The sequence below is a fragment of the Somniosus microcephalus genome, chromosome 4, assembly GCF_052327205.1.
Source record: "Somniosus microcephalus isolate GS21.2 chromosome 4, FLI_Smic_1.0, whole genome shotgun sequence".
Taxonomy (NCBI): Eukaryota; Metazoa; Chordata; class Chondrichthyes; order Squaliformes; family Somniosidae; genus Somniosus; species Somniosus microcephalus.
Window position 1 is genome coordinate 122,298,910 of NC_140990.1, and position 24,307 is coordinate 122,323,216.

A 24,307-nucleotide genomic window follows, 5' to 3' on the forward strand; every position below is an offset into this window, starting at 1 on the left:
CTCTCTTCCCCCCACTCGCGCTCTCTCTCCCCCCCAGTCGCTCTCTCTCTTCCCCCCGGTCACTTTCTCTCTTCCCCCTGACCGCTCTCTCTCTTCCCCCCGCTCGCTCTCTTTCCCCCGCTCGCTCTCTCTTTCCCCCCCGCTCGCTCTCCTCTTTCCCCCCCGCTCGCTCTCTCTCCCCCCGCCCTCTCTCCCCGCCGCTCTCTCTCTCTCCCCCCGCTCGCTCTCTCTCTCCCCCCACTCGCTCTCTCTCTCTCCCCCCCACTCGCTCTCTCTCTCTCCCCCCCACTCGCTCTGTCTCTCCCCCCACTCGCTCTCTCTCTCCCCCCACTCGCTCTCGCTCTCTCTCTACCCCCCACTCGCTCTCTCTCTCCCCCCCACTCGCGCTCTCTCTCCCCCTCAGTGGCTCTCTCTCCCCCCCCGGTCGCTCTCTCTCTCTCCCCCCCGGTCGCTCTCTCTCTCTCCCCCCCGGTCGCTCTCTCTCTCCCCCCCGGTCGCTCTCTCTCTTCCCCCCGGTCGCTCTCTCTCTTCCCCCGGTCGCTCTCTCTCTTCCCCCCGGTCGCTCTCTCTCTTCCCCGGTCGCTCTCTCTTCCCCCGGTCGCTCTCTCTCTTCCCCCCGGTCGCTCTCTCTCTTCCCCCACAGTCGCTCTCTCTCTTCCCCCCGTCGCTCTCTCTCGTCCCCCGGCTCGCTCTCTCTCTTCCCCCCCACTCGCTCTCTCTCTTCCCCCCCACTCGCTCTCTCTCTTCCCCCCCACTCGCTCTCTCTCTTCCCCCCCACTCGCTCTCTCTCTTCCCCCCACTCGCTCTCTCTCTTCCCCCCACTCGCTCTCTCTCTCCCCCGCACTCGCTCTCTCTCTCCCCCCACTCGCTCTCTCTCTCCCCCCCACTCGCTCTCTCTCTCCCCCCCACTCGCTCTCTCTCTCCCCCCACTCGCTCTCTCTCCCCCCACTCGCTCTCTCTCCCCCCACTCGCTCTCTCTCTCCCCCCCACTCGCTCTCTCTCTCCCCCCACTCGCTCTCTCTCCCCCCCACTCGCTCTCTCTCTCCCCCCCACTCGCTCTCTCTCTCCCCCCACTCGCTCTCTCTCTCCCCCCCACTCGCTCTCTCTCCCCCCCCCCACTCGCTCTCTCTCTCCTCCCCACTCGCTCTCTCTCCCCCCCACTCGCTCTCTCTCCCCCCACTCGCTCTCTCTCCCCCCCACTCGCTCTCTCTCTCCCCCCAACTCGCTCTCTCTCTCCGCCCACTCGCTCTCTCCTTCCCCCCACTCGCTCTCTCCTTCCCCCCCACTCGCTCTCTCCTTCCCCCCCACTCGCTCTCTCCTTCCCCCCCACTCGCTCGCTCTCTCTCCCCCCACTCGCTCGCTCTCTCCCCCCCACTCGCTCGCTCTCTCCCCCCCACTCGCTCGCTCTCTCCCCCCCACTCGCTCGCTCTCTCCCCCCCTCGCTTGCTCTCTCCCCCCCAACTCGCTCGCTCTCTTCCCCCCAACTCGCTCTCTCTCTCTTCCAACAACATGCCCTCAAAAAAGCCTCAGCACCGCTTTTTGTCTGTCTGTCTGTCTGTCTGTCCTTCGTTGTGTGTCTGTCTGGCTATGCACTCCAAAGTTATAGAGCGTACCTACACGTGCGTTACATCAAAAGAAAGCTTACGATTCCAAAACAGTCGTAAGCGTATTTACGTTTCGGCCGGACAAAAATTGTGCCCGCGGTATCCAAAAAACGTTCAAACTTCCGCTCATTAGCATCTCATTATCCACTCATTGGCGATAGAGTAACGTCGAGGTCGACCAATCGTACGGCGGGTTCCTGCCACGTGCGGGTGGGCCCTCCTACAGTCGAGTGACGGGACGATTGAGCAATCCTACACTTCGGTGACCTGACGGTCCACCAATCGGTGCGTGTGTGGGCGGGCCTTATCGTTCTGAACCGAGGTGACTTGCCGCCATCTTGATTCCAAACGTTTCATTTCTTTTTCACACTTTCTGCGTGTTTCTTTTCAAATCTACATTTCGAGCAAAAAAAAAGTTGCTTTTAAAAGACAAATTGTTTTTAAAAAAAGTTAATTAATTTGTAAATCTTTTGTCTAACCTCTAGAATTTTCCTAGCTTTCACCGTTTTTCCAGGCCTCAAAGCCTGGGCGTCTGTTGACCAGCCACGCCCGAGCTAGGCGCCTCCCATCGCGATTGACAAAAGGCCAGCGATCACTGCCATCTTTGTGAAGGCTGGAGGGGGCGGGCCTGAGCCAAGCGTCACCACCGCCGCCATCTTAGTAAAGGCGGGCGGGGCGGGAGTCAGCGTCCGCGTCATCTTCCGCCCAGAGCGCGACCTGAGTCCGGCCGGGCCTCACGCGGTAGGTTGCGCCGTGGCATCTCTCTGGTCTTGAAGCCTGCTCGGGCGGGGACCGGGGCTCGGGAAGGCGGAGCTCGGGAGAGCGGGGCTCCGGAGAGCAGGAGGGCGGGGCTCCGGAGAGCGGGAGGCCGGTGCTCAGGAGGGCGGGGCTCGGGCTGAGCCATGTCAGTGCATGGGGCAGCACGGAGCTCCGCGGAGCCATCGGGTCTGCTAGCTCCCCCCCTCCCTTTCTCCCCCCACACCGCCCCCCCTCCCCTCCCCTCCCCCTCCCCCCTCTATCCCCACACTCCCCTCCCTATTCCCCCCTCCCCCCCATTCCCCACCTTCTCCCCCCCTCCCCCTCCCTCCCCTCCCCCTCACCCCTCCCCCCCAACCCTCCCTCCCCCTCCCCCCCTCCCCCTCCCTCCCCTCCCCCTCCACCCCCTCCCACTCCCCCCCCCACTCTCCCCCCACCCCCCCGCAGTCGCTCTCTCTTCCCCCAGTCACTCTCTCTTTTCCCCCCAGTCGCTCGCTCTCTCTCTCTTCCCCCCAGTCACTCGCTCTCTCTCTCTTCCCCCCCAGTCGCTCGCTCTCTCTCTCCCCCCCCAGTCGCTCGCTCTCTCTCTCTCCCCCCCAGCCGCTCGCTCTCTCTCTCTCCCCCCCCCAGTCGCTCGCTCTCTCTCTCTCCCCCCCAGTCGCTCGCTCGCTCTCTCTCTCTTCCCCCCAGTCGCTCGCTCTCTCTCTCTCTCTCTTCCCCCCAGTCGCTCTCTCTCTCTCTTCCAACAACAACATTCCCTCAAAAATCCCCTCGGCACCGCCGGCACCTCAGCTAGTAGCTATATATATAAAATGGTCCGTCTCTCTTTCCGTCTCTCTTTCCGTCTTTCCATCTTTCTGTCTGTCCGGCTATACAATCAAAAGTTATAGAGCGTACCTACACATATGTTATATCAAAAGAAAGCTTATCATTAGGGGGCTCTCATAGGTGTATTTACTTTTTGGTCAGACAAAAATACTATACAAAAAACGTTCAAAAATCCTCAAAAATCCACTCATTAGCGGTTGACCAATTCTACCTCTCATTAGCGTTGAGTGACGTGCTGCTTGACCAATCCTACACTTCAGTGACCTGATGGTTGACCAATCAGTGTGTCATGGGAGGGACCTAATCCTCCAGTCTCCCTAAACTTCGCCGCCATTTTTTTCATCCCCACAGGGACAGCACCAGCCAAACAAACCCCCACATTGCAACTCCGGGAGCGGCAGGGGAGTTTACACACAGCGGGCGGGTCATCGGCAGCGGCCACCCATCAACCACGCCACCCATGGGGGAGCTCTGCTCGGGTCCGTCTCGCCCCGAGAGCTCAGCTGGGCCTCAAGTGCTAGGCCCAACACACGCAGTGGGCAGGGGAGCGACAGCTGCCGGCCATCAACCGCGTGATCCCCTGGGGAGCTCAGCTCAGGTCCATCTCGGCCCGACATCCGGGCCGGCCCTCAACCGCTAGGCCCCGCACAGCCACTATCACAATGTCACCGGGCCTGAGGCGCTACGTAGGGAGAGGGGTGGGAGGGAGAGAGAGAGAGGGGGAGAGACGGGAGGGAGGGACAGGAGAAGAGGCGGGGAGAGGGAGGGAGAGAGAGAGGGGAAAGACAGGGGCAGGGAGACCACGTGGCCCAAAATTGCCCTGGCAATGCCGGGAACCCCCTGCTAGTGTCAAATAAATCAGCTTAGTTTTAAACACACTGTTGTGGATTTTTGTCGTTCCCACCTGAGTGTTTAGCATCACCTGGCTGGAGCTCAGAAAGGACAATCTGGGGGAGGATCGTACGGCAGGAACAGAACTACAGCCTGGACACAGTCCTTCAGGGCCACACTGAGAGGGGCAAACGGCACTTTGGTCTTTCTCATCTCTCTTCACTGACAGCAATGTCCCCGTGTGGGTTAATCTTCGGGCCTGTATGAAACGTGTCTCTTTCGATGGTTCAGAGCTCCTAGGCATGGAACAGAAGGCTCCTTTACAACTGTGTTTAGAGTCAGGAAGAACAACGGTGAATGCTGGAAATGTGCTGTCAAATCAGAGATTGGTGTCAAACTGCAATCTGTTCCTGATTGAAAGTGAAACGGCAGGGTTAAGTTTCCAGTCTAAAAATGACCGGTAATTATTCCATGAAGATTTACTATGTGTGTGACAGTCCTGAGTCTACCATTTTAAGGCAGGTGTTAGCTCATTTAAAATAAACCTGTTTAAAATAAATTGATTAAAGTCTGCATTAAAATAGCAGAGGGAGGAGTTCACAGGAGCCTGTTAACTGCTGGTACAATTATACAACAGACATTTGATCTCCAGATAAAGAAGGACCTGCAGCGTGTTTCCAGGAAATCCCTGTTTTATTATTGTGTGCATGTTAGACACCAGGATAACTAAAAATACATGACCCGGAACATCCACAGGGTGCGATCCCGACAGTTACTCTGGGATCACTCCCGCTGCGGAACTCCACCACTGACCCTGCTGAAGGTTGTAGGCTCAGGGAGTGGGGCCTCCAGGAGTGGACTGTGAGAAAACTGGGTTTCAGTATCCTGACACATATATGGTGAGTAACCAGAGGAATCCTTACTAAGGAACTGTCTGGGGTTTAACCTGTCAGTGTCGGTCTAGGGGTGAATGAGGCCTGACTCCCCGAACTGTCTCACATTGAACTCAGTTCAGATCAAGATGGATTCAGTTTACAGGAGAATAGGGAGAAATATCACCCACAATGGAGGGAGATGAAAGCAGCCATTAGAGAAGCTCAGAGATCTTTGGGATACTGATGGTGCACAAGTGTTTTATACAATTCAAGCATAACCTCCCTGCTCTGCAAGGGTGGTAGAGGCAGAAACCCTCGCCACATTTAAAATGGATGTACACTTGAAGAGCCGTAACCTAAAAGACTACAGACCAAGAGCTGGAAAGTGGGATTAGACTGGAAAGTGGGATTAGACTGGAAAGTGGGATTAGGCTGGAAAGTGGGATTAGACTGGAAAGTGGGATTAGGCTGGAAAGTGGGATTAGACTGGAAAGTGGGATTAGACTGGAAAGTGGGATTAGACTGGAAAGTGGGATTAGACTGGAAAGTGGGATTAGACTGGAAAGTGGGATTAGACTGGTTAGCTCTTTGTCGGCCGGCGCGGACACGATGGGCCGAAATGGCCTCCTTCCGTGCCGTGAATTTCTATGATTCTATAATGAGGATTAGGAGCAGGAGTAGGCCTTACCGCCCCTCGAGCCTGCCCCATCTCACCTACTGACACACTAGCATGTTCGTAATGGGGAGAATCCATTCACTGCTCTGTATGTGGAAAGGGATCAGAGGCTGAGACAGGAGAAATTGTTATGGGGAATAAGGAAATGGCAGAAACGTTAAACAAATATTTTGTATCTGTCTTCACAGTAGAAGACACAAAAAGCATACCAGAAATTGTGAGAAACCAAGGGTCTAATGAGGGTGAGAAACGTAACATAATTAATATAAGTAGAGAAAAAGTACTAGAGAAACTAACGGGACTAAAATCCGACAAATCCCCTGGACCTGACGGCCTACATCCTAGGGTTCTAAAAGAGGAGGCTGCAGAGACAGTGGAGGCATTGGTTGTGATCTTCCACAATTCCCCAGATTCTGGACTGGTTCACGCGGATTGGAAAATCTCAAATGTAACACCGCTATTCAAGAAAGGAGGGAGAGAGAAAACAGGGAACTACCGGACAGTTAGCCTGACATCAGTCATCAGGAAAATGCTGGAATCCACTGTTAAGGAAGTGGGATCAGGGCACTGAGAAAATAATAACATGGTTAGGCAGAGTCAACATGGTTTTATGAAAGGGAAATCGTGATTGACAAATTTATTAGAGTTTTTTGAGGATGTAACTAGCAGGATAATTAAAGGGGAACCAGTGGATGTAGTATATTTGGATTTCTAAAAGGCCTTCGATAAGGTGCCACATAAAAGGTTATTACATAGAAACATAGAAGATAGGAGCAGGAGTAGGCCATTCGGCACCTCGAGCCTGCTCCGCCATTCAATGCGATCACGGCTGATCATCCACATTCAGTACCCTGTCCCTGCCTTCTCCCCATATCCCATGATCCCTTTAGCCTTAAGAAATATATCCAACTCTTTCTTGAATATATTTAATGAATTGGCCTCTAGTGCCTTCTGTGGTAGAGAGTTCCACAGGTTCACCACTCTCTGGGTGAAGAAATTCTTCCTCATTTCTGTTCTAAATGGCTTACCCCTTATCCTCAGACTGTGACCACTGGTTCTGGACTCCCCGACCATCGGGAACATCCTTCCTGCATCTAGTCTGTCCAATCCTGTCAGAATTTTATAAGTTTCAATGAGATCCCCTCTCATTCTTCTAAACTCCAGCGAGTATAAGCCCAATCGTCCCACTCTCTCCTCATACATCATTCCTGCCATCCCAGGTATTAGCCTGGTGAATCTTCGCTGAACTCCCTCCATGGCAAGAACATCCTTCCTCAGATAAGGTGACCAAAACTGCACACAATACTCAAGATGTGGTACAACTGCAGCAAGACATCCTTGTTCCTGTACTCAAACCCTCTCGCTACGAAGGCCAACATACCATAAGATAACATTACATAAGATTAGGGCTCATGGGGTTGGGGGTAATATAGTAGTATGGATAGAGGATTGGTTAATGGACAGAAAACAGAGAGTAGGGATAAACGGGTCTTTTTCAGGTTGGCAGGCTGTACCTAGTGTGGTACTGCAAGGATCAGTGTTGGGGCCTCAGCTATTTACAATCTATATCAATGACCTAGATGAAGGGACTGAGTGTAATGTATCCAAGTTTGCTGATGATACAAAGCTAGGTGGGACAGTAAGCTGTGAGGAGAACACAAAGAATCTGCAAAGAGATATAGATAGACTAAGTGAGTGGGCAGTAAGGTGGCAGATGGAGTATAATGTCGGGAAATGTGAGGTTATTCACTGGTCGGAAGAATAGAGAAACAGAATTTTTTTAAATGGTGGGAAACTTTCAAATGTTGGTGTTCAGAGAGATTTGGGTGTCCTCGTGCAAGAAACACAGAAAGCTAGCATGCAGGTACAGCAGGCAATAAGGAAGGCAAATGGCATGTTGGCCTTTATTGCAAGGGGGTTGGAGTATAAGAGTAAGGAAGTCTTGCTACAATTGTACAGGGCCTTGGTGAGACCACACCTGGAGTACGGTGCACAGTTTTGTTCTCCTTATCTAAGGAAGGATATACTTGCCTTGGAGGCGGTGCGAGGAAGGTTGACTAGATTGATTCCTGGGATGAGAGGGCTGTCCTATGATGAGAGGTTGTGTAGAATGGGCCTATACTCTCTGGAGTTTAGAAGAATGAGAGGTGATCTCATTGAAACATACAAGATTCTGAAGGGGATTGACAGGGTAGATGCTGAGAGGTTGTTTCCCCTGGCTGGAGTGTCTAGAACGTTTTATTTTATTAGTTTATGGGATGTGGGTGTCGCTGGCAAAGCCAGCATTTATTGCCCATCCCTAATTGCCCTTGAGAAGGTGGTGGTGAGCCACCTTCTTGAACCGCTGCAGTCCGTGTGGTGAAGGTACTCCCACAGTGCTGTTAGGGAGGGGGTTCCAGGATTTTGACCCAGCGACAATGAAGCAACGGCGATATACTTCTAAGTCAGGATGGTGTGTGACTTGGAGGGGAGCTTGGAGGTGGTGGTGTTTCCATGCGCCTGCTGCCCTTGTCCTTCTAGGTGGAAAGGGTCACAGGTATAGGGGGCATAGTCACAGGATAAGGGTTTGGCCATTTAAGACTGAGATGAGGAGGAATTTCTTCACTCAGAGGGTTGTGAATCTTTGGAATTCTCTGCCCCAGAGGGCTATGGATGCTGAGTCTTTGAGTATATTCAAGGCTGAGGTCGATAGATTTTTGGACTCTAGGGGAATCAAGGGATATGGAGACCGGGCGGGAAAGTGGAGTTGAGGTCGATGATCAGCCATGTTCATATTGAATGGTGGAGCAGGCTCGAGGGGCCATGTGACCGACATCTGCTCCTATTTCTTATGTTCTTATGTTCTTAACAGCCCTCTGAAATGGCCTGGCAAGCCATGCAGTTGCATTCAAGAAGGCTGCTCACAACCACCTTCGATGGCAATTGGAGATGGGCAATAAATGCTGGCCTTGCTGGCGATGCCCACATCCTGTGAATGAACAAAGAAAAACAGTGGTCACCTTAAGAACATAAGAACCTCTCAGCATCTATCCTGTCAATCCCCCTCAGAATCTTATATGTTTCAATGAGATCACCTTTCATTCTTCCAGGTCCCATCAAACACTCTCAGGGCAAGTACAGCATGGGTTAGATACAGAGTAAAGCTCCCTCTACACTGTCCCATCAAACACTCCCAGGGCAGGTACAGCACGGGTTAGATACAGAGTAAAGCTCCCTCTACACTGTCCCATCAAACACTCCCAGGGCAGGTACAGCACGGGTTAGATACAGGGTAAAGTTCCCTCTACACTGTCCCATCAAACACTCCCAGGGCAGGTACAGCACGGGTTAGATACAGAGTAAAGCTCCCTCTACACTGTCCCATCAAACACTCCCAGGGCAGGTACAGCACGGGTTAGATACAGAGTAAAGCTCCCTCTACACTGTCCCATCAAACACTGCCAGCCCATAATGAGCAGGGCTCAGGGAGGTTGGTTTCTGGACACTGCAGTGATGTCATAAAGCAGGGCCATTCAGCCCAGCTGGTCGTCTCCTTGTCCCTTTAAAGGAGGAGAGCGGGGACACCCTGTCTCCAAACACATCCCACCTGTTCATACTGAGAATCCCCGGGCAAGGCCCAAGGCCCAGAGTGTGGAACACAACCAAGGGGGAAAAGTGGAGGAGAGCGGGGACACCCTGTCTCAAAACACATCCCACCTGTTCATACTGAGAATCACCGGGCAAGGCCCAAGGCCCAGAATGTGGACACACCCCGGGGAGAGATGGTGCAGTGTGGGGGAGGTGAGGCAGGAGTCTGCTCATTCCCGGGGGAAGATCAGACAAAGTGCTTTAAGTGGTGGGTCCAGCAGTGAAACTGAAACCAAACCAAAGTGAACAAATGAAGATCCAATCCCAGGGAACAAGCAATGGGACAATGGGGAGAAACCACAACTGGCCCAAAAGTGGGACTAAACTCTCCAAAAGGTGGATGCGGACAGTTAGAAACTCCTCCTGGTGACTGTGTGCCGGCAGGACTCGGCTTCGCTCCAGTGTTTAAAGGCACAGAGGGCTGGCCTCACACCCTGGGAATTCCAGGGGCAGCGAGGACAAGCCTGGAAATACCCCGGAGCAGGGAAAGCCCACTGGGCCCCAGCACAGGCTCAATCGCCAATACCCGGTCAAGGGCAATCCCAGCGTGTCCACTCTGAACCCGGTTTGCTGCTCCCTCTGTGCCCAGCACTGCCTCCACCCCCGGCTCACGGAAGTGGAATTTCAGCCTCAGTGTTACAAGTTTCCTCGGTTACAGGCTGGAGAGAGGAATCATTCAGCTGTGTGATTGGTTCAGTCTGTATATGACTGACAGGTCCTTTTACATTTGAGTGGTCGGGTATTCAAATTCCCCGTGACTCTAATACTGGATATGAAAGAGGGGAGAGCTGTGTTTAAATCAAAGAGTCTCCTTGGAGATTCTCTGAGAGAAGGAACTGGTCGCTTGAAACTCTGAAAGAGAAAAAATCAGTTAGAAATTTCCAATTAGCAGTTTGAAAGGTTTGGGGAGCTGAGACTTGTCCATGAGAGTAACTGAAGGTATGAGAACTGAAATAGGCTCAAATTAGAAAAGAGAAAAGGCCCAAAAATGGAGCAGTCAGTAACAGGACATCAATTGGTCTCCTCTTATCTTGGAGACGTTGAGGACTCAACACACTGTCTGCTTGAAAGAAAGTGATTTATTTGGCATCTGCGCAGAATATTAAAGTCCAGCCCAGTTACAGGGGTTATTACCATCAGCAGAAACAAACCCCAACTGTCAGTGTGAACATGGTTCAGTCCGGGATGTGATTAACAGCAGAATTAACAACAAAACCCAAACCCTGCAGTCACTTATGAACTCGCTGGTGTGTCAGCAGGTGTGATGACTGAGTGAATCCCTTCCCACACACAGAGCAGGTGAACGGCCTCTCCCCGGTGTGAACTCGCTGGTGGTTCAGCAGTTTGGATAACTGAGTGAATCCCTTCCCACACACAGAGCAGATGAACGGCCTCTCCCCAGTGTGAACTCGCTGGTGTGTCAGCAGATTGGATGAAGTAGTGAATCCCTTCCCACAAATGGAGCAGGTGAATGCCCTCTCCCCAGTGTGAACTCGCTGGTGTGTCAGCAGTTCAGATGAAATAGTGAATCCCTTCCCACACTCGAAGCAGGTGAACGGTCTCTCCCCAGTCTGAACTCGCTGGTGTGTCAGCAGTTCGGATGAATTAGTGAATCCCTTCCCACACACTGGACAGGTGAATGGCCTCTCCCCGGTGTGACTGCGCTTGTGTCTCTCCAGGTTGAATGATCGGCTGAAGCCTCGTCCACAGACAGAATACGTTTATGGTTTCTCCCAGCTCTGAACGGTGCTTTCTGCTTCCGAGAGTGAGGTGGGAGGGGGAGGGGCGAAGGAGAGCGATTTATACATCTGCAACTCGACTAGAACTTTGACAGCACCTCCCAAACACGTGACCACCACCACCTAGAAGGACAAGGGCAGCAGGTGCATGGGAACGGTAGCCATTGGCAATGTCACGGGGCTTATAATCCAGAGACCTGGACTAATGATCCAGAGACATGAGTTCAAATCCCACCACGACAGCTGGTTAAATAAATCTGGAATAAAAAGCTAGTATTGGTAATGGTAACCATGAAACTATCAGGATTGTTGTAAAAACCCACCTGGTTCACTAATGTCCTTTAAGGACGGAAATCTGCCATCCTTGCTGACCTATATGTGACTCCAGACCCACAGCAATATGGTTGACTAATGTGGGAAAATTATTGGAAAGAATTCTGAAGGACAGGATAAATCTTCATTTAGAAAGATATGAATTAATCAAGGATAGTCAGCATGATTTGTTAAGGGAAGGTCGAGTTCTGACAAACTTGATTGAATTTTTTGAGGCAGTAACAAGGAGGGTAGATGAGGGTAGTGCGTTTGATGTAGTGTATATGGACTTTAGCAAGGCTTTTGATAATGAAGTTTAAAGCCCATGGGATCCAGGGCAAAGTGTCAAGTTGTATTCAAAACTGTCTCGGAGGCAGGAAGCAGAGGGTAATGGTTGATGGGTGTTTTTGTGACTGGAAGGCTGTTTCCAGTGGGGTTCCGCAGGGCTCAGTACCGGGTCCCTTGCTTTTTGTGGTATATATCAATGATCTAGACTTGAATATAGGGGTTTTGATTAAGAAGTTTGTGGGTTATACTAAAATCGGCTGTGTGGTTGATACTGAAGAAGGAAGCTACAGACTGCAGGAAGATATCAATAAATTGGTCAGGTGGGTAGAACAGTGGCAAATGGAATTCAATCCGGAGAAGTGTGAGGTAATGTATTTGGGGAGGGCCAACAAAGAAAGGGAATACACATTAAATGGTAGGACACTGAGTAGTGTAGAGGAACAAAGGGACCTTGGAGTGCATGTCCACAGATCCCTGAAGGTAGCAGGCCAGGTAGATAAGGTGGTTAAGAAGGCTTACGGAATGCTTGCCTTTATTAGCCGTGACATAGAATACAAGAGCAGGGAGGTTATGCTTCAACTGTATAAAACACTAGTTAGGCCTCAGCTAGAGTACTGCGTGCAGTTCTGGTCACCACATTACAGGAAAGCTGTGATTGCACTAGAGAGGGTACAGAGGAGATTTATGAGGATGTTGCCGGGAGTAGAGAATCTTCGCTGTGAGGAAAGACTGGATAGGCTGGGTCTGTTTCCCTTGGAACAGAGGAGGCTGAGGGGAGACCTTATTGAGGTGTATAAAATTATGAGGGGTCTAGATAAAGTGAATAGAAAGTACCTATTTCCCTTAGCAGATGGGTCAAAAACCAGGGGGCACAGAATAAAGTAATTGGTGGAAGGTTTAGAGGGGATTTGAGGGGAAACTTCTTCACCCAGAGGGTTGTGGGGGTCTGGAACTCACTGCCTGAAAGGGTGGGAGAGGCAGGAACCCTAACCACATTCAAAAAGTACTTGGATGTGCACTTGGGATGCTGTAACCTGCAGGGCTACGGACCAAGTGCTGGGAAGTGGGATTAGGCTGGATAGCTCTTTGTTGGCCGGCATGGACACGATGGGCCGAAATGGCCTCCTTCCGTGCTGTAACTTTCTATTATTCTATGACTTATAACTGCCCTCTAATATGACCGAGCAAGTCACTCAGTTGTAACTAACTGCTACAAAACAAAATAATAAGAATGAAACCGGATGGACAACCCGGTATTGACCTCGGCACCGGCTACGGACACGGCAACAGCACACCCAGCCCAGTCAACCCTGCAAGGTCCTCCTCACCACCATCTGGGGACTTGTGCCAAAATTGGGAGAGTTGTCCTACAGACTAGTCAGGCAACAGCCTGACATAGTCATAATCACAGAATCATACCTTTCAGCCAATGTCCCAAACTCCTCCATCACCATCCCAGGGTATGTCCTGTCCCACCGGCAGGACAGGCCCACCAGGGGTGGTGGCACTGTGGTATACAGTCGGGAAGGAGTGGCCCTGGGAGTCCTCAATATTGACTCTGGAACCCATGAAGTCTCATGGCTTCAGGTCAAGCATGGACAAGGAAACCTCCTGCTGATTACCACCTACCGCCCTCCCTCAGCTGATGACTCAGTGCTCCTCCATGTTGAAGACCACTTGGAAGAAGCACTGAGTAGCAAGGGCACAGAATGTACTCTGGGTGGGGGACTTCAATGTCCATCACCAAGAGTGGCTCGGTAGCACCACTACTGGCCGAGTCCTGAAGGACATAACTGCCAGTCTGGGCCTGCGACAGGTGGCAAGTGAACCAACAAGAGGGAAAAACCTACTTGACCTCGTCCTCACCAATCTACCTGTCGCAGATGCATCTGTCCATGACAGCATTGGTAGCAATGACCACCACACAGTCATTGTGGAGACAAAGTTCCGTCTTCACACTGAGAACACCCTCCATTGTGTTGTGTGGCACTACCACTGTGCTAAATGGGATAGATTCAGAACAGATCTAGCAGCTCAAAATTGGGCATCCATGAGGTGCTGTGGGCCATCAGCAGCAGCAGAATTGTATTCCACCACAATCTGTAACCTCATGGCCCGACATATCCCTCACTCTACCATTACCATCAAACCAGGGAACCAACCCTGGTTCAACAACGAGTGTAGAAGAGCATGTCAGGAGCAGCACCAGGCATACCTAAAAATGAGGTGCCAACCTGGGGAAGCTGCAACACAAGACTACATGCATGCTAAAAAGCAGAAGCAGCATGCTACAGACAGGGCTAAGCGATCCCACAATCAACGGATCAGATCAAAGCTCTGCAGTCCTGCCACATTTAGTCGTGAATGGTGGTGGACCATTAAACAACTAATGGGAGGAGGAGGCTCCAAGAATATCCCCATCCTCAATGATGGTGGAACCCAGCACGAGTGCAAAAGACAAGGCTGAAGTGTTTACAACCAACTTCAGCCAGAAGTGCCAAGTGGATGATGCATATCGGCCTACTCCTGAGGTCCCCAACATCACAGAAGCCATTCTTCAGCCAATTCGATTCACTCCACGTAATATCAAGAAACAGCTGAGCGCACTGGATACAGCAAAGGCTATGGGCCCCGACAACATCCCGCCTATCATGCTGAAGACTTGTGCTCCAGAACTAGCTGCGCCTCTAGCCAAGCTGTTCCAGTACAGCTACAACACTGGCATCTATCCAACAATGTGGAAAACTGCCCAGGTATGTCCTGTCCACAAAAAGCAGGACAAATCCAACACGGCCAATAACCGCCCCATCAGTCTACTCTCAATCATCAGCAAAGTGATGGAAGGTGTCATCGACAGTGCTATCAAGCGGCACTTACTCAACAATAAACTGCGCACTGATGCCCAGTTTGGGTTCCGCCAAGACCTCTCGGCTCCCGACCTGATTACAGCCTTGGTCCAAACATGGACAAAGGAGCTGAATTCCAGAGGTGAAGTTAAAGTGACTGCCCTTGACATCAAGACAACATTTGACCGAGTCTGGCATCAAGGAGCCCTAGTAAAACTGAAGTCAATGGGAATCAGAGGGAAAATGCTCCACTGGCTGGAGTCATAACTAGCACAAAGGAAGATGGTTGTGGTGGTTGAAGGTCAATCATCACAGCCCCAGGATGTCGCTGCAGGAGTTCCTCAGGGCAGTGTCCTAGGCCCAACCATCTTCAGCTGCTTCATCAATGAACTTTCCTCCAACATAAGGTCAGAAATGGGGATGTTCGCTGATGACTGCACAGTGTTCAGCGCCATTCGCAACTCCACAGATAATGAAGCAGTCCATGCCCGCATGCAACAAGACCTGGACGACGTTCAGGCCTGGGCTGATAAGTGGCAGGTAACATTCGCACCACAGAAGTGCCAGGCAATGACTATCTCCAACAAGCGAGAGTCTAATCACCTCCTCTTGTCATTCAACGGCATTACTATCGCCAAATCCCCCACCATCAACATCCTGGGGGTCACCATTGACCAGAAACTTAACTGGACCAGCCACATAAATACAGTGAGAACAAGAGCAGGTCAGAGGCTGGGTATTCTGCGACGAGTGTCTCACCTCCAGACTCCCCAAAGCCTTTCCACCATCTACAAGGCACAAGTAAGGAGTGTGAAGGAATACTCTCCACTTGCCTGGATGAGTGCAGCTCCAACAATACTCAAGAAGCTCGACACCATCCAGGACAAAGCAGCCCGCTTGATTGGCACCCCATCCACCACTTTAAACATTCACTCCCTCCACCACCAGCGCACTGTGTCTGCAGTGTGTACCATCTACAAGATGCACTGCAGCAACTCGCCAAAGCTTCTTTGGCGGCACCTCCCAGACCTGCGACCTCTTCCACCTAGAAGGACAAGGGCAGCAGATGCATGGGAACACCAGCACCTCCAAGTTCCCCTCCAAGTCACACACTATCCTGATTTAGAAGAATATCGCCGATCCTTCATCGTCGCTGGATCAAAATCCTGGAACTGCCTCCCTAACAGCACTGTGGGAGTACCTTCACCACACGGACTGCAGCGGTTCAAGAAAGCAGCTCACCACCATCTTCTCAAGGGCAACTAGGGATGGGCAATAAATGTTGGCCTTGCCAGCGACACCCACATCCCATAAAAAAAGGAATAAAAAAGACACTGAAGCCCTGCCCACTCCTTGAACCTCACAAGATGGACGCGCATGCGCCTTGCTACTCACTGAATCAAGATGGCGGCCGTTAGCCTGGGCCTGTGACCGGGAGTATCCCCGAAGCTGCAACCGTGGGACGTTCACGTTATTATTCAAAGCTTCCGGCCTACACCAGTTGTTTATGAAGACTACCCGCTCACCCTTCGGTCCATTACTCCGCTCCGTCCGGCCGCTTCTCACCGATTTATATGGAGCTGGTTTACAACCTTACTTCAATGGCAGTGCGGTGAGCACATGCTCCAAACGTAGGCGGTTCCTGCGCCTGCGCACTGGGCTCCTGTAGTCTGGGTGCGGCACATGCTCCCCCACGCGGAATGCTGGGTAAAAGCCCCGCCATTGAAAGACCACATTCGTGAATTGAACAGGTTTTGCTGGGATTGCACTGAGCACTGAACCATGTTCATTCTGGCAGTTAGAGTTTGTTTCTGCTGATCTGAATAACCCCTATACCTGGGCTGGAGATTAATATTCAGTATAAATATTGGATAAATCTGCTTTGTTTCAAAAACATTGTGTCGAATATTTGATTTCTCCATGATAAGAGGAGACTAATTGATGTCCTGTTAGCGACTGTTCCTTTTTTGGGCCCATTCTTACTCTAACTTATATCACTTCTCACCTAGTTCATCCTCTACCACATCTAACCCGAAGCTTGTTCCGTTTGAGTACATGGCTTGTGGGTGTCATAGACTGAACTGCAGTGTCTCACTTTACACTCATCTGAATGCCTCAGTTCTGCAGCCATGTTTGCCCCGGGTGGCCCTGGAGATGTAGCACATGGTGTCTGCTGGCACGCTTGAGGCCTTCCGCGACCGGTGGGCGCCACGGGGACTGGAGTGCAGCATCAACCCGGCCAACCAAATTTTAATTTAATTTGTTAAGGTTCCTTTAAAGTTATTTTAGTTACAGACAATTTGTTTAATCACCCCATCAGAAAGAGTACACTGATCTGAAATTCCTTTCAACCACCCCTTTATAGAACTATCTTGCATAAGATTTGAAATCCGTTATTTTCTGCATCATTTAACCCTTTTTGGTCTGATCTTGTTGATTTAATCTCGTGTTACTAACATTCCTTGCACTATTCTTTTAATGGAGATATTTGTTTCAAATACTTAGGATTACATAGAATATATAGCACAGAAACTGGCCATTCGGCCCAACCAGTCCATGCCGGCGTTTATGCTCCACTCGAGCCTCCTCCAAGCTTTCCTCATCTAACTCTATCTATAACCCCCCTATCCCCTTCTACCTCATATGATTGTCTAGCCTCCCCTTAAATGCATTAATACTATTCGCTTCAACCACTCCCTGTGGTAACGAGTTCCATGTTCTCACCACTCTTTGGGTAAAGAAGTTCCTTCTGAATTCCCTATTGGATTTCTTGGTGACTATCTTATATTGATGGCCTCGAGTTATGCTCTTCCCCACAAGTGGAAACCTTCTCTCTGTATCTATTCTATCAAAACCTTTCATAATTTTAAAGACCTTTATAATATGGCGACCAGAACTATACACAGTACTCTAAGTGTGGTCTAACCAAGGTTCGATACAGGTTTAGCATAACTTCCTTACTTTTCAATTCTATACCTCTAGAAATAAATTCCAGTGCTTGGTTTGCTTTTTTATGGCCTTGCTAACCTGTGTCGCAACTTTTAGTGATTTGTGTATTTGCACTCCGAGATCCCTTTGTGCCTCCACCCCACCTAGACTCGCACCCTCCAAGTAATAAGTGACCTCCCTATTCTGCCTACCAAAATGTAATACCTCACTTTTATCTGTGTTGAACTTCATTTGCCAATTATATGCCCATTCTGAAAATGTATTAATGTCCTCCTGTAATTTGTTGCAGTCCTCAGTATTGACAACTTGGTGTCATCCACAAATTTAGAAATTGTGTTTTTGATTCCAAAGTCTAAATCGTTAATATAAATTGTGAACAACTGTGGTCCCAGCACTGATCCTTGTGGAACACCGCTACCCACCTTCTGCCACTGTGAATAGCTACCCTTTACCCCTACTCTCTGCTTTCTGTCTTGAAGCTAGCTAGCTATCCATTCTGCTACTTGTCCCCTGACTCCACATTCTCTGACCTTGTTCGTCAGTCTATTATGGGGTAACTTATCGAAGGCCTTTTGTAAATCTAGACAGATTACATCTACTGCTTTACCATTGTCTACTTTCTCTGTTACCTCTTCAAAAAATTCAATGAGGTTGGTCAAGCAAGGCGTTCCCTTTTGAAATCCATGCTGACTATTCATTACTATGTTTTTGATTTCTAGATGTTCTTCTATTTTCTCCTTTAGTAGGGATTCCATTATTCTCCCTACCACCGATGTTAAGCTGACTGGTCTATAATTCCCTGAACATGTTCTATCCCCTTTCTTAAATATTGGTATTACATTAGCTATCCACCAGTCCTCTGGCACTATACCTTCTTCTAACGAATTATTAAATATGCATAGTAATGCCTCTGCTATCTCTTCCCTAGATTATTTTACAATGCATGGATGGAATCCCTCCAGACCAGGGATTTTATCCTCTTTGAGTTTGATTAATTTATTTAATATATCCCCTTTTTTATTTTAAATGCACTTATCTCATTACTAATCTCATCATCCAATGTCATGTCCACCTGTTCTATCTCCCTGGTAAATACTGAAGCAAACTAATTATTTAATATTTCTGCCATCTCTCTATCATGACCTGTGGTATTATCCTCACTATCTCTTGATGGCCCTCTTCCCATCCTAACCTTCCTTTTATATTGATGTGCCTATAAAATATTTTACTATTTTATTTTATGTTCCTTGATAATTTTATTTCTTAGTTCCTCTTTGCCTCCCTAATTGTTTTTTTTACTTCGCTCCTAATCTTTTCGTATTCTCTCTTATCATGCACTCCCATGCTGTCTGTGTACTTAATGTATGCCTCTTTCCTTACCGTCAATTGTTCCCTTATGGCTTTATTCATCCACGGAGTCTCAGTATTGTTTAGTTTGTTCTTTTCTTTTAGCAGAATATATTTTTCCTGCTCTCTGTTGAACACCATTTTAAATGTTTCCCATTGCTGTCCTACATCATTGTTTGCCAATATTATTGCCCATTTTTGTTTCCCAAGTTCTATTCTCAGCCCCTCAAAATCAGTTTTTCTCCAATCTATTAACCTGGTTTTCGTCATACTTATGTCCTTCTCAATTATCATCTTAAAGCGTATTATATTATGGTTGCTATTGCCTATATGTTCCCCTACCTTTAATTCTCTTATCTGCTCTGGTTCATTCCCCATTACTAGATCCAATATCGAATCCTCCCTTGTTGGGCTTTTTACATATTGGGTTAGAAAGGAGTCCTGTACACATTGTAGGAACTCCATTACCTTATCCCCGTTACCCACCTCTTCTGTCCAATTAATAGTTGAAATCCCCCATGATTATTATTCTATGTTTTTTACTCATTTCCCTAATTTGCCTGCATATTTCTTCCTCCACCTCCCTTCCATTATTAGGTGGTCTGTAGACTACACCTATTAGTGTGATTGATCCTTTATTATTTTTTATCTCTCTCCATATGGATTCTATTTTTTTCTCACTGATATCTGCATCACTTTTTTCTCCTGCCATTATGTTATCCTAATAAGTACAGCTACTCCACCTCCACTTTTCCCTCCCTATCTTTTCTAAATATGTTATACCCAGCAATGTTTAATTCCCAGTCCTGATTTTTCTGTAGCCACATCTCAGTAAACCCTACTATGTCCGGTTCCTCGCAACGTATGATTGCCTCCAGCTCCTCTGTTTTATTACAGACACTGTGTGCATTGCTGTACAGACAGTTTAACTCATTTCCTCTCACTTTCTGTTTAACCATCTTTTTAGACTTCTGTTCTACAACTCTATTTATTCCCTTGCCTTGAATGCCCTCCCTTACTTTACTCTTTCCTGTGCTCTCTTTTCCAATTCTATTTATACTTAGGCTGGTTACGTTTCTTGTAGATCCCTCCCCCAATCTTACTAGTTTAAAGCCTTTGCCACTTTCCTATTTACCCTTTCTGCTAGGGCACGGTTCCCATCCCGTATCAGGTGGAGCCTGTCTAATCGGTACAGCTCCTTCCGGTCCCAGAACTGGTGCCATTGTCCCATGAAAAGGAACTCCTCTTTCCCACACTAGCCCTTTAGCCATGTGTTAATTCTCCTGATCTTTCTACTTCTATGCCAATTTGCATGTGGCTCATGTAATAATTCAGAGATTATTACCCTCGAGGACCTGCTTTTTAATTTAGATCCTAACTCCTGATACACTTTCTGCAGGACCTCCTCCCTGTTCCTACCTGTGTTGTTTGTTCCAACATGGACCATGACAACTGGATTTCCACACTCCCTTTCCAAGTTCCTCTCCAGCCACCGTGAGATATCCCTTAACCTGGCACCAGGTAGGCAACACACCCTTTGGGATTCTCGATCTTAGCTGCAGAGAAAGATATCTCTCCCCCTAATTATACAGTCCCCTATCACTACCGCATTTCTATTCTGCTCTTCCCCCCTCCCCCCTTGGACAGCCTTCTGAACCATGGTGCCTTGGTCTGCATTGTGGCTGTCCTCCCTCCAGTCTTTCTCCTTGTCCTCACAGGTACATCGTACCTGTTGGACAGGACCAGGGTCTGCGGGACCTCCTTCTCAACCTCTCCTAAATCCCTGCTACCTGGCTCCCTAACAGTCACACCCTCCCTTTCCTGAACCTGTGCTTTCCCCTGGGGTGTGAATGTTTTCTGGATAAAACTGTCCAGAAATTCCTCCCCCTCCCTTATGTGTCAGAGAGTCTCCAACCCGCACTCCAGCTCAATGACTCTGAGCCGAAGAGATTCGAGATGGAGACATCTATTGCTGATGTGTTCGCTTGGGACAGCCTCGCTGTTCATAAACTCCCATTTACTGCACAACCTGCCCTGCTATATCTTAGTCTAACCTTATTTTATTTATTTAATTAAATCTTTAATCAACGATTATTTATAGTTATATTAATTAGTTTAACTAGTTATGCTATAAATTTAATACAGTATGTTATAGTTTCCCGCTCCTAGTTTAAACCATTGTCCTAGATGAGAGGGAAAAAGGAGACACTTTAATTCAGTCTATGACACCCACAAGCCATGTACCCAAACGGAACAAGCTTGGGATTTGATGTGGTAGAAGGTGAACGAGGTGAGAAGTGATATAAGTTAGAGTAAGAAAGGGCCCAAAAATGCAACAGTCAGCAAAAGAACATCAATTAATCTTTACCTATCATGAAGAGGTCAAATATTCGAACACTGTGAGTTTGAAACAAAGCTGATTTATTCAGTATTTATGCTGAATATAGAAACACAGAAGATAGGAGCAGGAGTAGGCCATTCGGCCCCTCGAGCCTGCTCCGCCATTCAATGAGATCATGGCTGATCATCCAAACTCAGTACCCTGTCCCTGCTTTCTCCCCATATCCCTTGATACCATTAGCCTTAAGAAATATATCTAACTCCTTCTTGAATATATTTAATGAATTGGCCTCAACTGCCTTTTGTGGTACAGAATTCCACAGGTTCACCACTCTCTGGGTGAAGAAATTTCTCCTGTGTGCTAAATGGCTTACCCCTTATCTTTAGACTGTGACCCCTGGTTCTGGACTCCCCCGCCATCAGGAACATCCTTCCTGCATCTAGTCTGTCTAGCCCTGTTAGAATTTTATAAATTTCAATGAGATCCCCTCTCATTCTTCTAAACTCCAGCGAGTATAAGCACAATCTCTCCTCATACGTCATTCCTGCCATCAATCTCCAGCCCAGGTATAGGGGTTATTAAGATCAGCAGAAACACAGTCGAACTGCCAGAATGAACATTGTTCAGTGCTCAATGCAATCCCAGTAAATCCTGCTCTATTCACAAATGTGGCCTTTCAATGGCGGGGCTTTTACCCAGCATTCCCCGCGGGGGTGCATGTGCCACACACAGACTACAGGAGCCCACTGAGAAGCGGCCGGACGGTGCAGAGTTATGGACCGGTGGCTGGGTGGGGAGGCTTCATAAACAACTGGTGTAGGCTGCAAGCCCTGAATAATATCCTGAAGGTCTCGCGTTTGCAGCTTCGGGGCTTCTCCCGGTCACCGGCCCAGCCATCTTGATTCAGTGAGTAGCAAGGCACATGAGCGGCCATCTTGGTACAGGAACAAAGAGTGGGCGGGGCCTCAGTGTCTGTTCCTAACCGGGTCCTACTGCCTTGGAGAGTTACTCATTGACTTAGTTATTTGATTCAGATTCTCCACACTTCGGATTTCTCACCATCTCTCCTGAAGGCGCTGGGAAAAGCAGAGCTTTTGGCTAACATCCCACACAATTGTAACAGAAGATCCCCAGAGCTGGGCCCTCCTTGTACAATCTCAGGATAGGAATCCCCATGCACAGTCCCAGGGTTGGAATCCCTCAGTAACACCGAGTGCGGGTCTCAGGCCCCGAGTCGGAGCTGGCGGACGTGCGGCCAGGACCCCGGCACCATTAGAAACAGAAAAATAGGAGCAGGAGTAGGCCACTCGGCCCTTCGAGCCTGCTCCACCATTAAATATGATCATGGCTGATCCTCTATCTCAATACCATATTCCCGTTCTCACCCCATACCCTTTGATGCCTTTTGTGTCTAGAAATCTATCTATCTCCTTCTTAAATATATTCAGTGACTTGGCCGCCACAGCCTTCTGTGATAGAGAATTCCACAGGTTCACCACCCTCTGAGTGAAGAAATTTCTCCTCATCTCAGTCCTAAATGTCCTACCCCATATCCTGAGACTGTGACCCCTTGTTCTACACTCCCCAGCCAGAGGAAACATCCTCCCTGCATCCAGTCTGTCTCGTCCTACCAGAATTTTATACGTTTCAATGAGATCCCCTCTCATTCTTCTAAACTCTAGTGAATATGGGCCTCGTCGACCCAATCTCTCCTCATACGACAGTCCTGCCATCCCAGGAATCAGTCTGGAGAACCTTCGATGCACTCCCTCTATGGCAAGTATATCCTTTCTTGGGTAATGAGAGCAAAACTGCACACAGTACACCAGGTGTGGTCTCACCAAGGCCCTGTGTAACTGTAGTAAGACATCCTTGCTCCTGTACTCAAATCCTTTTGCAATGAAGGCCAACATACCATTTGCCTTCCTAACTGCTTCTGCACCTGCATGTTTGCTTTCAGTGACTGGTGTACAAGGACACCCAGGTCCCTCTGTACATCAACATTTCCCAATCTATCACCATTTAAATAATACTCTGCCTTTCTGTTTTTCCTACTGAAGTGGATAACTTCACATTTATCTACATTATACTGCATCTGCCATGTATTTGGCCACTCAATCAACTTGTCTAAATCGCCTTGAACCCTCCTTGCATCCTCCTCACAACTCACAATCCCACCTAGTTTCGTGTCATCAGCAAACTTGGAAATATTACATTTGGTTCCCTCATCCAAATCATTGAAAAATATTGAGAATAGCTGGGGCCCAAGCACTGATACTTGCGGTACCCCACTAGTCACCGCCTGCCACCCCAAAAAATATCCATTTATTCCTACTCTCTGTTTCCTGTCTGTTAAGCATAGAAACATAGAAGATAGGAGCAGGAGTAGGCCATTCGGCCCCTCGAGCCTGCTCCGCCATTCAATGAGATCATGGCTGATCATCCAAACTCAGTACCCTGTCCCTGCCTTCTCCCCATAACCCTTGATCCCTTTAGCGTTAAGAAATACATCTAACTCCTTCTTGAATATATTTAATGAATTGGCTTCAACTGCCTTCTGTGGTAGAGAAATCAAAGGTTCACCACTCTCTGGGTGAAGAAATTCCTCCTCATAAGAACATAAGAAGTAGGAGTAGGAGTAGGCCATACGGCCCCTCGGGCCTGCTCCGCCATTCAATAGGATCATGGCTGATCCGAACCTAGACTCACGTCCACTTCCCTGCCCGTTCCCCGTAACCCCTTATTCCCTTATCAGCTAGGAAACTGTCTATCTCCATTTTAAATTTATTTAATGTTGCAGCTTCCACAGCTCTCTGAGGTAGCAAATTCCATAGATTTACTACCCTGAGTGAAGAAGTTTCTCCTCATCTCAGTTTTAAAAGGGTAGCCCCTTATTCTAAGATTATGTCCCCTAGTTCTAGTCTCACCCATCAGTGGAAACATCCTCACCGCATCCACCCGATCAAGCCCCCTCACAATCTTATATGTTTCGATAAGATCGCCTCTCATTCTTCTGAATTCCAATGAGTAGAGGCCCAACCTACTCAATCTTTCCTCATAAGTCAACCCCCTCATCTCCGGAATCAACTGAGTGAACCTTCGCTGAACTGCCTCGAGAGCAAGTATATCTTTTCTTAAATATGAAAACCAAAACTGTACGCAGTATTCCAGGTGTGGCCTCAGCAGTACCCTGTATAACTGAAGCAAGATTTCCCTGTTTTTATACTCCATCCCCCTTGCAATAAAAGCCAACATTCCATTGGCCTTCCTGATCACCTGCTGTACCTG

The 24,307-nt window shown here is 48.8% G+C and overlaps 1 long non-coding RNA gene across 1 annotated transcript in view; it reads left to right on the top strand.

Moving 5' to 3' along the window:
• Nucleotides 1–4,806: 4,806 nt before the first annotated feature.
• The window catches only part of LOC147119718 (uncharacterized), a 52,728-nt gene continuing 33,227 nt past the window's right edge, over nucleotides 4,807–24,307 (top strand). Inside the window, exon 1 of the long non-coding RNA XR_015078074.1 lies at nucleotides 4,807–4,918. This is a non-coding gene — a long non-coding RNA (uncharacterized LOC147119718). The remainder of the gene's footprint in view (nucleotides 4,919–24,307) is intronic.